General features: G+C 43.5%; 1 protein-coding gene across 5 annotated transcripts in view; it reads right to left on the reverse strand.

Moving 5' to 3' along the window:
- LOC130290535 (uncharacterized) overlaps positions 1–15,333 on the reverse strand; it is a 141,044-nt gene that overhangs the window by 125,221 nt on the left and 490 nt on the right. The window lies entirely within an intron of this gene.

The following is a 15,333-nucleotide window of genomic DNA, read 5'->3' on the forward strand; positions in this document are numbered from 1 at the left end:
AAAATAAAATTAAAATTTAATTATATCTGGCCTCTCAGAGATGCAGTTTAGACTAGGCCCCGCACGTTAGCGCTTCTATCAATTGTATCCATCAGCTACTTTAAACGGACTAGACAATGCAGCAGATTGTGCTTTTGAGTTCACTTAAAATATTGCACGAGTCCTGAATGAAGTCACTAGGTGACTCTGTTCGGCCATTAAAGGGGCATTCCGGCTTTAGACATTTTATCCAAAGGATAGGGGAAAAGTTGTCTGATCGTGGGGAGCCCGCCACTGGAACCCCCCGTAATCTCCCTGCAGCACCCGCATTTTGTGCGGAGTTGCGTCTTCAGGCTCGGAAACCGGAAGTTTTCAGGACTGGAGACGTGACGTCACGCCCTCTCCATTCATGTCTATGGGAGGGGGCATAACAGCCGTTACATTCACATTATCAGGGCTCGTTCACACGGGCGGATTCACATCATATTATACGCTGCGCATCCGCCGCTGATAGACCCCCTACAGCAGTGTTTCCCAACCAGTGTGCCTCCAGCTGTTGCAAAACTACAACTCCCATGGTGGGAGGTGTAGTGTTGCAACAGCTGGAGGCACACCAGTTGGGAAACACTGCCCTACAGTGTTGCCTCCAGATGTGCCTGCTCTGAGCGGCAATCTGCCGCTACGAGCAGACACACTGCTGCGATGTGCGAGTCGCCGCACACATGCGTGGCCGAGAGCAGCTGCGATGTGTGCGAGTATACTGCACGTGGCGACTCGCACATCGCAGTGTGTCTGCTCATAGCGGTGGATTGCCGCTCCGAGCAGGCACATCTGAGGCACACTGTAGGGGTCCATCGACGGCGGATCCGCAGCGTAAAATACATTGTTGATCTACCCGTGTAAACAAGCCCTTAGGCTTGGATTCCACTTCTTTTTTTGGGGGATAACCGTGGCTGCAGTTTTTGAGGCAAAACTAAAAGTGGATTCAAAAGGGCTAATATAAAGAAAGGACTTTTTTCTGCTGAATCCACTCCTGGCTGTGTGTCTTAAACTGCAGTGACAATTTTCCAAAAGAATACCAAGTGGAAACTCAGCCTAAGGGTACATTCACACGGGCGGATTTATTTGCAGGTTTCCCGCTGCTTATTTGAAAGGGGGCGGGCTCTTCGAAGCTGTCTGTAGCAGATTTTCCTCTGCGGAATTTCCGCCAAAAGTCCCATTGAAGTCAATAGGTTCTGTGGCTGATTTTCCGCAGTGGAAAATCTGCTGCGGACAGCCGATGAGTCCGTCCGCTTTTAAATACGAAGTGGGAAACCTACAAATTATTCCACCCGTGTGAATGTACCCTTGTTTCTTCTAAGGCATGTACACTTACTGTACACTCAAAATGAGATGCTGATATATCCATGCTCGGACAGGCACAGAACCCACTGACCCCATACAGTGGTGCAAACATAGGGGGAGATTTATCAAAACCAGTCCAGAGGAAAGTTGCTGAGATGCCCATAGCAACCAGATTGCTTTTCAAATGACTTTGGAAATCGCAAATTCTGGAGGTAAACGCTAGGGATCGACCGATTATCGGTATGGCCGATATTATCTGCCGATAATCACGATTTTGGGCATTATCGTATCGGCAATTACCTTGCCGATAAGCCGATAATTCCCCGCCCCCCGACCGCCAACCCCCCGACCCGCCGCACCCCTGACCCACCGCACCGCACCCCCCCACCGTGATGCTGGTATGGATTTTTGGCCATACCGCTATACCGGTCGGGCCCCTCCCCCACCCTCCGAGTCAATAAAAAAATTAAACTTACCCGTAATGGGGGTGGTCCGGGCCATCCATCCATCCTTCCTTCCTTCCTGTAGTGTCCGGGGGCGTTCCGGGTGGAGGGTGCACCGGTCCGGGCTGTCCTTCTCTGGTGGTCATCTTCTCCACTCCGGGCAGGCCTAGTAAACTGCATAGACGCCGTGACGTCAGGTGCGTCGCTGCGCACGGGTGTCACTGCGCAGCGGCGTCTATGCAGTGTACTAGGCCGGAGCCTGCCCGGAGTGGAGAAGATGACTGCCGGAGAAGAAGGACAGCCCGGACCGGTTCACTCTTCCCCCGGACACTACAGGAAGGAAGGATGGATGGCCCGGACCACCCTGACAGGTAGGGGGAGAGAAGCGGGTGGCGGCGGCGGCCTAGGGCCCCGCAAAAGCCACTGCATATCATTGATTTAAAGCGCCCGCTTTAAATCAATGATCTGCAGCGGTGTCGCAGGGGGTTAAATAGCTGATAACTTGTACCGGAATATCGGTATATGTTATCGGCTATCGGCCCTAACCTGCACCGATTATCGGTATCGGCCCTAAAAAAACGATATCGGTCGATCCCTAGTAAACCCAGCAAAAACTAAATCATGGGGATAGACAGTTTTTTTTAGCATTCTTTTAGCCCCAAAAAATACAGTGCAAAAAGTATGTCTTATGTCTCCTTATGCCTGTGTCTAAAATAATTATCTGTGGCTTTACGCTCAACAATGATACACTCCCAAAAAATTGTTGAAATTCAGATCTCAAGGTGCAGAAAAAATTAAGAAATTAAAACTACAACAGAATAGGATGCAGCTGGTTTCTCTATAATCGCATGTTTTTTTATTTTTTATTAATGATAAAAATCATATAAAAAGCATATATCAAAAGCTGGAATCCAAGCAGGGCCCTTGCTACCGCTACTCATAATTTATATATATATATATATATATATATATATATATATATATATATATATATATATATATATATATGCGCGCAATAGAACAATAAAATTGGTCACAACATCTAAAGTAATAGAAATAATTGAACAGTCTGAAATGCCACCTTGCTGGGCTAAGACTGGGTTCACACTACGATTTGAACTACGGTTCCCGTATACGGCTGTGAGGAGGGGTGGGCGGGGCTTAATCGCGGCGCCCGCACTCAGCTGTATTCGGGAACCTTAGTTAATGTCTATGAGCCGACCGGAGTGAACCGCAGCCTCCGGTCGGCTGCTTTTTCGGCCGTATGCGGTTTCCTGACCACAGGCAAAAACGTGGTCGACCAGAAGGATCTGGGTGTACTTGTAGATCACAGACTACAGAATAGCATGCAATGTCAGGCTGCTGCTTCCAAGGCCAGCAGGATATTGTCATGTATAAAAAGAGGCATGGACTCGAGGGACAGGGACATAATACTCCCCCTTTATAAAGCATTGGTACGGCCTCACCTGTATGCTGTTCAGTTTTGGTCACCAGTCCATAAAAGGGACACTGTGTTGCTGGAAAGGGTGCAGAGACGCGCGACTAAACTAATATGGGGCATGGAACATCTTTGCTATGAGGAGTGATTAAAGGAGTTACAATTGTTTAGTCTTGAGAAGAGACGTTTAAGGGGGATATGATAAACATATATAAATATATTAATGGCCCATATAAAAAATATGGAGAAAAACTGTTCCGGGTTAAGCCCCCTCAAAGGACAAGGGGGCACTCCCTCCGTTTGGAGAAGAAAAGGTTTAGTCTCAAGGGGCGACACGCCTTCTTTACCATAAGAACTGTGAATTTATGGAACAGTCTACCTCAGGAACTAGTCACAGCAGGAACGATTAATTTTCATTATATAAAAAGTGACCAAAAATGCACTATTTTGGACTTTGGAATTTTTTTGCGCGTACGCCATTGGCCGTGCGGTTTAATTAACGATATATTTTTATAATTCGGACATTTCTGTACACGGCGATACCACATGTTTATTTTTAGTAACACTTTTTTAATGGGAAAAGGGGGGTGATTCAAACTTTTATTCGGGAAGGTGTTAAATGATCTTTATTCACTTTTTTTTTGCAATATTATAGCTCCCATAGGGAGCTATAACACTGCACACACTGATCTTTTACATTGATCAGTGGTTTCTCATAAGAAAGCACTGATCGATGATTCTGCCGCCTGACTGCTCATGCCTGGATCTCAGGCACTGAGCAGTCATTCGGCGATCGTACAGCATGGAGGCAGGTAGGGACCATTCGGCTGTCATATAAGCTGTTCAGGATGCCGCGGCGATCCCGAACAGCTCCCCATGCTAACCGGCATGGTTTTACTTTAACTTTAGACACTGCGTCAACTTTGAACGCCGAGTCTAAATGGTTAATAGCGCGTGGCACCGCGATCAGTGCTGCGTACTATTAGCCACGGGTCCCGGCCCAACCCACTATGACCCGTGGCCCCGCGTTATAGAACGGGAGCGGACTCATGACGTACCGGTACGTCATGGGTCCTTAAGAGGTTAAGGGGTTAAAGAACAATTGTCTCTATAAGATAAAAAAGGCAGAGCTTCCCATGGGACAGTATATCTAATAAGGCAGGAGATGCACAGCCAGGTTTTGAGTGTAGGTGCTCACCTGGGTTAGTTGTGAAGAATTCACAACTACTTGAAGCGTATAGGTGAATGGTGGTACTGTTCTTGAATGGTGGGCTCCAGCCGATGGATATGGTAGAAGGGAAAACAGGAAAAAGCCGGGCATAAAGCGCAAACCACTCCAGACGTCTCTTCAAAGGTAATATAACTTTATTACAGCCACATACAATACGTTTCGAGGCGCATGCCTCTTCTTCAGGTAACAGGCTTATCTGTATGTCAGTGCCTCTGTGTGCTTTTTATAACTAAAATTGGCGCCAAAAATCGGGGCGGAGCCCAACTTGCAGGTAATGGCCAGGTGTTTGGCCCACATTATTTAAAACACAATAAATAACACACTATAAAACACATTAAAGAACATATAACAATAAAAGGCTACTGGTTCGGTGTGGATGTCATTCAGGACAATATGCTTCATAGCGAACCATAGAGGCAAATACGGCGCAGGTGCTCTGTGTTCCGGGCAAGCCGAACTTCTGCGCCAACTCGTTCTCTCTATCCCGGCGGAGAGAGTATCGTGCATGCATACTCCCTACAATACTCGCGGCGCTACTGAGCCGGCGTGTTCACTTCGCTCTAGTGAAGGGAAAGTGGACATCACGCACGCGCACTTCGTGCTGTGCCGGGATGCCACTATTATGATAATCATAAAATTAAAAATTAATTAAAAAGCAGTATGCTGAACGCAAGTAGTATGGAATTAAGGTGACATTTACATAGAGTTAAATTCCATTCAGGTGGGTATCTCATTATCCAAATGGTTATGGATCTTAAGGTTGGTAAATGGGTATTTATGTGTACCGGCCAGGATTATATTTTTGCGACTGGTTGCGCTGCGGGAGAGAGATGAAGTTGTTTGAGCTGGTAGAGGTTGTTAGAACTGATTAATTGGCATATATTCATATGACACTTAAATAATATTAAAAATAAATCTATGGTATCAAGATGTTGTACTCCAATAGAAAAAGCCTAGAAATTCAATGATGTATTACATGCATTCGGTCCAGGCCATAGGATACAAATCCAAATTATTGGACCGAGGACTCCATCAGTCAAATCCCACACCACTGGATGGTGCTTTATCAATAAATCAAATCCATGCATTCATTGAGACCCATAGGTGTTAAAATGTGCAATTTATAAATCCAAAAGGATTCTCTTCTCTGGAGTCTTTCAAATCGATTGTGGAGATTTGCTGGTATAGATTCTATTGCTGTTAATTTATATGCTCCAAAGTTATCATGCACCTCATGTGCATGGCATGAAATACTATGAAGTAGGTATCCTTTTTTCACATTAGATCTATGTTTATTAATCCTAGACCTCAAATGTTTTATCGTACGCCCCACGTATTGCAGGTGGCATTCGCATTCCAACAGGTAAACCACGTAGGTGGTTGAGCAATCAATCCGGTTTTTAATCTGGAAGGTCTCGCCTGTGTTGTTGCTCTGAAACATTTTTTCACCTTGTTTAATGCTATGACCGCATTTAAACGTGCCTACCTTTGTTTCCGTGATTAGTTTGGTCTGGATTTTGGTTTTTAGTCTACTTGGAGCTAATTTACTTTTAAGGGTGGCTGCCCTTCTGAAAGTTAGCTGAGGTTTATTTGGAATGTGTTGGTTGAGGATAGGGTCCTTAAGGAGGATATCCCAGTTTTTCTCTAGAATTTTTCTAATGATGTTATGATTGGTGGAATACGTGGTGATTAAGTTATGTTTATACTTCTGTTGTTGTTGAGATTCCACCTTCATGGCTTTGACGATGTTTTCTGCGTGCTCTCCTATAGGTGCTTCTTTTGCTTCCACAGGAGTTCTTTTATGTTCGGTTAGGGCCCTCTGGTAAGCTGCTTTTATGATTTTTTTTGGGGTACCCTTTTTCAATTAATCTCTCAGATATAGTCTTGCTTTGAAGTTTGTAATCTTCATTCCTTGTACAATTTCTCCGTATTCGATGGAACTGTCCGTATGGCAGGCTCGTCTTCCATTTTCTGTAATGGCAGCTCTTATACGATAGGAGACTTGCTATCCACTTGTTTAAAGTAGGTTTTTGTTATAATTTGGTTGTTGTTACTTGATAGCAGGAGATCCAAGTACTCCATTTTACTGTCGCATTTCCCACTGAGAGTAATGTTGTAATGATTATCATTGAGATGTTTTGTAAATTTGGTGAAATCTTCCTTGGACCCGTTCCAGAAATAGCAAGTCATCAATATATCGTTTATAAAGTACTATGTTCCTGGACCAAGGGTGATCTTCATATATGAATGCTTGTTCAAATGCACCCATAAATAGGTTCGCGAAAGCCGGCGCGAAACTTGTACCCATGGCGGTCCCACGGGTTTGTTTATAGATTTTTCCTTCAAATGTAAAATAATTGTGGTGTAGTATGAACTTGATGCACTGTATAATGAATTGTTTTTGCATGGGTGCCATCGACTGGTCCTCCTCCAGTGTTCCTTTTACAACTTCCAGGCCCTGCTCATGGGGTATATTAGAATATAATGCCGAGACATCCAGGGTAGCCCTCAGGTACCCCGGATGCCATTTGACCTCTTTCAAAATTTTTATCAAGGAAGGTGTATCTTTTAGATATGATTTTAATTTGACAACGTATTTCTGAAGAAGGATGTCCACATATTTGGACATATTACTCGTTAAGGAGTTGATCCCCGAAATTATCGGTCTTCCAGGGGGATTACTTACACTCTTATGCACTTTTGGGAGATGGTAAAAAAAAGTGCTGTTTTTTTTTTTTTTTTTTTTTTTTTATGGTGATAAAATCTCTCTCTTTTAGTGAGAATTCCGTTCTTCAAGGCTTCTTCTACCAATTTGTTACACCAATCCTGGTATTTAGAAGTAGGGTCATAGGTGAGTGTGGTGTAATACTCCTTGTCTTCTAAAATCCTAAGCGCCTCTGATATAATCTTCTCGATTTTGCAGGACAATAGCTCCTCCCTTGTCCGCATTTCTAAAACCACATTGTTCCGTGATAATTTTTTCAGTGCCTCCTGTTCTGCTCTCGAAAGATTGTGATTAGTGGATATTTGTTGTTGTTTCACATTCCTAAAGTCTGCTGCCACCATCTCAAAGAAGGTTTCAATATAGTGGCCTTTGTGATGTGTTGGAAAAAACGTGGAGGGTGGTTTTAGATGTGTGGAAATAGGAGGTGGGTCCAGACTGACTGCATTGGTTTCTGGAGCTGCTGAGAATTTCGCAACTTGGTTCGGTAAGTTGAAATGTCGTGTCAGGGTGAGCTTTCTGATAAACTTATTTAGATCAACATATAGTTCGAATTTATCAACGTTATTGGATGGACAGAAGGACAGCCCCTTGTTTAGAAGGCTTCGTTCATTGTCCTCCAGGATGTGATCGGATAGGTTAAAGATTTTTATACTATCCATCTGCAGAGTGGAGTTATGTGTTATTTGTGCATCTTGTTTTTCTTTAATTTTGGTAGAAGGGATTCCTTCCTTCTTGCACCTTCCCCCTCTGCAGCCTCTCGGTTTTTCTTCTTCTGGCTCCTTCCTCTTGTGTGCTCTTGGGCTGTAGTAGTTGGTAATGTACGATTTCCCTGGATCTTTCTTTACGGGGTACGTGGGGGTTGGTGTGAGGGTGGCTGGGAGCTCTAAAAAAACCAATGCATGGTTGGAAGCTCTACTATTGGGTGGAGTTCCTTCTGAGTCGATGTAATGAGCTCCATCCTCTGACATGGTGGAGCATCACATATGGTTATAGATGAATCTTCTAGTAGTTCTGTGACTGGTGTAGGTCTTCGTTCATCAGGTAGAGCATCAGCAAAGAATGTAGGGGGAAGAGCTAAAGATGAACGAATGGAAGCTTCCTCATATAGTGTGTCTAAATCCTCAATATTGAGGGAGATTTCCTTTATGTTTGCTGTATCTACTGAAGTAGATATTTGTGGTTCTGGGGCTAGCACTTTTGAACCGCATTCTTCTGTACAGTTATTTTGAGCGATATTCCGTAATTCATGGATGAGTGCTGCCTGATCAGATAGTCTCTTAGACAATAGGGGAAAATCCGATAGGCCCACTGGGAGTTCCTCCATTGTGACTGGGGTGGAGGGCGTTCTTATTTGAGTGGCATTATGGATTTTGTTTTTGGCGATTGAATTGTTCCGAATATAGTTGAATACTTTCTTCTTATGGGTCCTGACTTCCTTGGGATCCGGTATTGCGGGTTGATCCTTGGTGGGTGTGGAATCTACTGTTGGTAAAATTTCTGGTGTTTTGTTGCTTGGCTCCACACGCGGCCTTGGTAGTGGATAAATTTCTTTTTTTATTATTATTATTGAAAGGATTTCGATCTGTGTGTGTGGAAAATCCAGTGTGATCTCCCTGTATGGCATCTTCAGTATCTCTGGATTCCTCCTGTTCCTTACTGTTATGATTCTCTTTGATCCAATATTTTATATTCCCCGTAGCGTAGTCTCTTCTGTCGCGATTTAATTTGTTGGACTTCTTCTCCAAAACATCTCTTTCTATATTTAAGATCCTGACAGTAAGAGCTCTGTCTAATTTGGGAAAATCCCGATGGTTCCGGTGTATATTTATCTTCTCCATCTGAATGGAGATATCTGTATCCAAGGTTTGACAAACTGATTCACGCTTCTTACATAGTCTCTCCATAATGGTTAATGAAAACCCATGTATCATTTCTTTCCAATCTTCCACAAATTCAATATCGTCCCTGAAGGCAGGTTCTGGTCTCAACCTCAAACCTCTGGGGATAATATTCTCCGTGATGTAAGTACGGAGGAACCGGAGATCAATGTGGTGTTGTATCTCAGTCTTCAAAGAACGTTCCAAATCAAGAGAGAGTTTGGGAAGATCACATGGTATTGTGTTGGATTCAGTATTTTGTATGGAGGTAGGATTATCAGTGGGGATCGTCACAAAACACATAACTCCACTCCGAAGACGGATAGTATAAAAAATCTTTAACTTATCCGATCACATCTTGGAGGATAATGAACGAAGCCTTCTAAACAAGGGGCTGTCCTTCTGTCCATCCAATAACGTTGATGAATTCGAACTATATGTTGATCTAAATAAGTTCATCAGAAAGCTCACCTTGACACGACATTTCAACTTACCGAACCAAGTTGGGAGATTCTCAGCAGCTCCAGAAACCAATGCAGTCAGTCTGGACCCACCTCCTATTTCCACACATCTAAAACCACCCTCCACGTTTTTTCCAACACATCACAAAGGCCACTATATTGAAACCTTCTTTGAGATGGTGGCAACAGACTTTAGGAATGTGAAACAACAACAAATATCCACTAATCACAATCTTTCGAGAGCAGAACAGGAGGCACTGAAAAAATTATCACGGAACAACAATGTGGTTATCAGAAATGCGGACAAGGGAGGAGCTATTGTCCTGCAAAATCGAGAAGATTATATCAAAGAGGCGCTTAGGATTTTAAAAGACAAGGAGTATTACACCACACTCACCTATGACCCTACTTCTAAATACCAGGATTTGTGTAACAAATTGGTAGAAGAAGCCTTGAAGAACGGAATTCTCACTAAAAAAAAAAGAGAGATTTTATCACCATAAAAAACCCCAAAACAGCACTTTTTTACCATCTCCCAAAAGTGCATAAGAGTGTAAGTAATCCCCCAAGGAGGACCGATTATTTCGGCGATCAACTCCTTAACGAGTAATATGTCCAAATATGTGGACATCCTACTTCAGAAATACGTTGTCAAATTAAAATCATATCTAAAAGATACACCTTCTTTGATAAAAATTTTGAAAGAGGTCAAATGGCATCCGTGGTACCTGTGGGCTACCCTGGACGTCTCGCATTATATTCTAATATACCCCATGAGCAGGGCCTGGAAGTTGTAAAAGGAACACTGGAGGAGGACCAGTCGATGCCACCCATGCAAAAACAATTCATTATACAGTGCATCAAGTTCATACTACACCACAATTATTTTACATTTGAAGGAAAAATCTATAAACAAACCCGTGGGACCGCCATGGGTACAAGTTTTGCGCCGGCTTTCGCGAACCTATTTATGGGTGCATTTGAACAAGCATTCATATATGAAGATCACCCTTGGTCCAGGAACATAGTACTTTATAAACGATATATTGATGACTTGCTATTTATCTGGAACGGGTCCAAGGAAGATTTCACCAAATTTACAAAACATCTCAACGATAATCATTACAACATTACTCTCAGTGGGAAATGCGACAGTCAAATGGAGTACTTGGATCTCCTGCTATCAAGTAACAACAACCAAATTATAACAAAAACTTACTTTAAACAAGTGGATAGCAACAGTCTCCTATCTTATAAGAGCTGCCATTACAGTAAATGGAAGACGAGCCTGCCATACGGACAGTTCCATCGAATACGGAGAAATTGTACAAGGAATGAAGATTACAAACTTCAAAGCAAGACTATATCTGAGGGATTAATTGAAAAAGGGTACCCCAAAAAAAATCATAAAAGCAGCTTACCAGAGGGCCCTAACCGAACATAAAAGAACTCCTGTGGAAGCAAAAGAAGCACCTATAGGAGAGCACGCAGAAAACATTGTCAAAGCCATGAAGGTGGAATCTCAACAACAACATAAGTATAAACATAACTTTATCACCACGTATTCCACCAATCATAACATTAGAAAAATTCTGGAGAAAAACTGGGATATCCTCCTTAAGGACCCTATCCTCAACCAACACATTCCAAATAAACCTCAGCTAACTTTCAGAAGGGCAGCCACCCTTAAAAGTAAATTAGCTCCAAGTAGACTAAAAACCAAAATCCAGACCAAACTAATCACGGCAACAAAGGTAGGCACGTTTAAATGTGGTGGAAACTCTTGCAAATGCTGTCATAGCATTAAACAAGGTGAAAAAATGTTTCAGAGCAACAACACAGGCGAGACCTTCCAGATTGAAAACTGGATTGATTGCTCAACCACCTACGTGGTTTACCTCTTGGAATGCGAATGCCACCTGCAATACATGGGGCGTACGATAAAACATTTGAGGTCTAGGATTAATAAACATAGATCTAATGTGAAAAAAGGATACCTACTTCATAGTATTTCATGCCATGCACATGAGGTGCATGATAACTTTGGAGCATATAAATTAACAGCAATAGAATCTATACCAGCAAATCTCCACAATCGATTTGAAAGACTCCAGAGAAGAGAATCCTTTTGGATTTATAAATTGCACATTTTAACACCTATGGGTCTCAATGAATGCATGGATTTGATTTATTGATAAAGCACCATCCAGTGGTGTGGGATTTGACTGATGGAGTCCTCGGTCCAATAATTTGGATTTGTATCCTATGGCCTGGACCGAATGTATGTAATACATCATTGAATTTCTAGGCTTTTTCTATTGGAGTACAACATCTTGATACCATAGATTTATTTTTAATATTATTTAAGTGTCATATGAATATATGCCAATTAATCAGTTCTAACAACCTCTACCAGCTCAAACAACTTCATCTCTCTCCCGCAGCGCAACCAGTCGCAAAAATATAATCCTGGCCAGTACACATAAATACCCATTTACCAGCATATGTGCTATACTGAGTCACCACACTCACACTATTTCAATAGTGACAGCATGCACAATAGGAAACCTTAAGATCCATAACCATTTGGATAATGAGATACCCACCTGAATGGAATATCAATTTAACTCTATGTAAATGTCACCTTAATTCCATACTACTTGCGTTCAGCATACTGCTTTTTAATTAATGTTTAATTTTATGATTATCATAATAGTGGCATCCCGGCACAGCACGAAGTGCGCGTGCGTGATGTCAACTTTCCCTTCACTAGAGCGAAGTGAACACGCCGGCGCAGTAGCGCCGCGAGTATTGTAGGGAGTACGCATGCGCGATACTCTCCACGCCGGGATAGAGAGAACGAGTTGGCGCAGAAGTTCGGCTTGCCCGGAACACAGAGCACCTGCGCCGTATATGCCTCTATGGTTCGCTATGAAGCATATTGTCCTGAATGACATTCATACCGAACCAGTAGCCTTTTATTGTTATATGTTATTCTTTAATGTGTTTTATAGTGTATTATTTATTGTGTTTTAAATAATGTGGGCCAAACACCTGGCCATTACCTGCAAGTTCAGCTCCGCCCATAGGGCGGGGCCAAAAAAGCCCCGATTTTTGGCGCCAATTTTAGTTATAAAAAGCACAGAGGCACTGACATACAGATAAGCCTGTTACCTGAAGAAGAGGCATGCGCCTCGAAACGCATTGTATGTGGCTGTAATAAAGTTATATGAAGAGACGTCTGGAGTGGTTTGCGCTTTATGCCCGGCTTTTTCCTGTTTTCCCTTCTACCAAGGGGTTAAAGAGGCACTGTCATTGTTGAAAACTTTTTATATGTTACAGAACCAATCATATGATGGCTTTTTGCAATATAAAATTTATTTTTAAAAAATTTAAATTTCCCCCAGAAATGAAATGTAAAAATAGCCACCACTAGGGGTCGTCTGTCTTTAGCCAGACAGACTAGTGTTGATTTTGCAGCATACCAGATACCGGCCGTAAAGTGCACCGGTATCCAGTATAGGAGATTTCAGCTGTATGCATACAGTTTATGCACGGGCACGCACTGCCTGTGAACAAGCGCAGGGAGCGCGCGCGCACACAAGCAGTGCGTGATACAGGCAGATTCCCCCACCCCCAGCCAGTGCAAGAGGACATCAGTGACAACGCTCGTCAGGCCGCCGGAGAGATGAAGCGCTGTGCAGGACAGGTGAGTGTGTGTGTGTGTGTTAGGGGAACTGCTACCTAATGTGGGTAAACGGTGCTACTGTGGGGGAACGCCAGCACCTATATCTACTGTGGGGGGGGGGGGGGGGGGTTTGGGACACCGGTGCCTGTACCTACCGTGGGGGTGGAACGCCGGCTACCTAATGTGGGTAAACGGTGCTACTGTGGGGGAACGCCAGCACCTATATCTACTGTGGGGGGGGGGGGGGGGGGGGACACGACGGCGCCTGTACCTACCGTGGGAGGGGGGGGGGGGGAACGACTGCGCCTGTACCTACCGTGGGAGATCTCCGGCGCCTGTACCTACCGTGGGGGAACTCCGGCGCCTGTACCTACCGTGGGGGAACTCCGGCGCCTGTACCTACCGTGGGGGAACTCCGGCGCCTGTACCTACCGTGGGGGAACTCCGGCGCCTGTACCTACCGTGGGGGAACTCCGGCGCCTGTACCTACCGTGGGGGAACTCCGGCGCCTGTACCTACCGTGGGGGAACTCCGGCGCCTGTACCTACCGTGGGGGAACTCCGGCGCCTGTACCTACCGTGGGGGAACTCCGGCGCCTGTACCTACTGTGGGGGAACTCCGGCGCCTGTACCTACTGTGGGGGAACTCCGGCGCCTGTACCTACTGTGGGGGAACTCCGGCGCCTGTGCTTGAGAGTTATGAAGGTAAGGAGGAAAAAATTAAAGTGCAAAAACAGAAAAAACCCTGGTCCCTAAGGGGTACTCCCATTAAAAACTTTGTTGAACTTTCTGGCACCAGTTGATTTAAAAAATATATATTTGTAAATTCTATTAAAAAAATCTTAATCCTTCCAATATATTTTAGGGGCTGCATACTACAGAGGAAATGCTTTTCTTTTTGGATTTCTCTTATGTCATGACCACAGTGCTTTCTGCTGACCTCTGCTGTCCATAGCAGCATATGTTTGCTATGGGGATTTTCTCCTGCTTTGGACAGTTCCAAAAATGGTCATGACATCAGAGAAATCCAAAAAGAAAAGCATTTCTTCTGTAGTATACAGCCCCTAAAAAGTACTGGAAGAATTAAGATTTTTTTTTAATAGAAATAATTTACAAATCTGTTTAACTTTCTGGCACGAGTTGATTTAACCCCTTAAAGGCCCATGATGTATCGGTAAGTCATGAGTCCACTCCCGTTCATAGCGGGTCGGGCCCAGCCTCTAACAACGGCTGAGACCAGTGGCTAATGATTTTTCCCTGAAGTACGACAAATTCAAACCTATATAAGTAGGGTATCATTTTCATCGTATGGACCTACAGAATAAAGATAAGGTCTCATTTTTACCAAAAAATTTACTACGTAGAAACGGAAACCCCCAAAATTACAAAATGGCCTATTTTTATTTTGTCTCACAATGATTTTTTATCACGTTTTGCTGTAGATTTTTGGGTAAAATGACTGACTTCATTACAAAGTAGAATTGGTGGCGCAAAAAATAAGGGTATGTTCACGCTGAGGAATTGGAGAGGAATTTCCACAAGTAATTCTGCTCGCTTATTCCTCTCCAATTCATTCAGCAGTGCTATACCCCATAGTATTTAGTTAACTTTCCTCTCCTAAGTTCACACTGAGGAAATTCCGCTAGCGGAATTCTGGCACAGAATACCGTTCCGCATTAAGACGGAACAGGTTCTTTCTTCATGCGGAATTCGGCTTGTAACTCCATAGAAGTCAATAAAAATTATTGGCAGTCTGACACGCTTCCGCGCATTACTGTGTCCTATCCTCTTTCATTTCCGCACGGAAATCAGAGCAAAATTCCGTGCGGCAAAAAAACTGTTTTTGAGTGGATTTTTTAAGCAACTATTCCGCTCACACCTTAACCAGTGTGAACATACCCTAAGCCATCATATGGACTTTTAGGAGCAAAATTGAAAGTTATGATTTTTTTAAAAGGTATGGAGGAAAAAACAAAAATGTAAAAAACTGAAAAACCCTGGGTCCTTAAGGGGTTAAATGAATTGCGCTAACTGCCCTCCATTATCATATGCGTCAGCATCCAGTTTCTGGATTACCTCTATTGCAAAATATATTTCAACCAGAATGCCTCCAGCTGTTGCAAAACTACAACTCCCAGCATGCCCGGA

The sequence above is a fragment of the Hyla sarda genome, chromosome 9, assembly GCF_029499605.1.
Source record: "Hyla sarda isolate aHylSar1 chromosome 9, aHylSar1.hap1, whole genome shotgun sequence".
NCBI classification, from domain to species: Eukaryota; Metazoa; Chordata; class Amphibia; order Anura; family Hylidae; genus Hyla; species Hyla sarda.